This window comes from Crocuta crocuta, unplaced genomic scaffold, assembly GCF_008692635.1.
Source record: "Crocuta crocuta isolate KB4526 unplaced genomic scaffold, BGI_CrCroc_1.0 scaffold179, whole genome shotgun sequence".
Lineage (NCBI taxonomy): Eukaryota > Metazoa > Chordata > Mammalia > Carnivora > Hyaenidae > Crocuta > Crocuta crocuta.
Window position 1 is genome coordinate 929,972 of NW_027551568.1, and position 937 is coordinate 930,908.

Consider the following 937-nt stretch of genomic DNA (forward strand, 5'->3'; position numbering starts at 1 on the left):
GGGGGGGGGGGGGCGCGGGGCCCGGGGGGAAGGGGAAAGGTCACGGAGGGAGGGGAAAGGTCACGGAGGGAGGGGAGCGTGCTGGGGTGAAGCGCACAGAGTGGGGTCAGGGGTACAGGTGCATCTTGGGGGACCCCGGGGTGCCCCTGCAGCCAGTACGGACCAGCAGCCCCTCACCTCTGCACACCATGGAGACTGGCCCACTAGTGTGAAGCTTCCTGAACTGCGGTCCTCACCCCCNCCTCAACCACGGGCTCAGCCTGAGCACCTCCCCTGCTCTGTCAGCTGCAGGTGCGCCCCCAAGCTGCAGGTCAGGGGTGCTCACCAGTGAGCGCCCCTCCTGGCCCCATGGCCTGCCCCCTGCAGGACCCGGGCCCCTGCGCTCCGGACAGTCCTGGGCGCCAGGCCTGGCCTTCCCCGCAGCTGCGGGCTCCCTGCGCGGGAGGGCGCCCCGCCAAGCGGGCTGAGCCCGCCGCCTGCCTCGGGCCCTGCCCCCCATGCCGCTGATGGGGCCCGGGCCCTGGGACCCTGTCATGCTCCTTGTGGGGACAGCACTGCTGTGGGCCCGGCGGGCGCCGCAGGGCTTCCTGGAGGAGGAGGTTCCTGAGCTGGGCTCCGGAGGGGAGTGGGCATTGCCAGCAGAGGGCCTTTTTCCGAGACGAGGCTTAGAATGCGGGTCAGTGCCTGACATGCCCAGCCTCCCAGCCACCTAGGGGTGGCTGTGTCCCCCTGGGGAGGCGCCGCCCAGCCCCAGGGCCACCTGGGCAGGGCAGGCACGGGCCGGATCTGCGCCCGCCCTGACGTGCCCACCGTTCCGCTGCTTCCCTCCGGGGGCGCACCCTGCTCGCCAGGTGCTGGCCGGGCTGCCAGCAGCGTGATCTCACTGCGCCCCCCCCCCTGGCGAGGCGGGCGGGCCAGGGCAGGCCCCGGCCCCCCA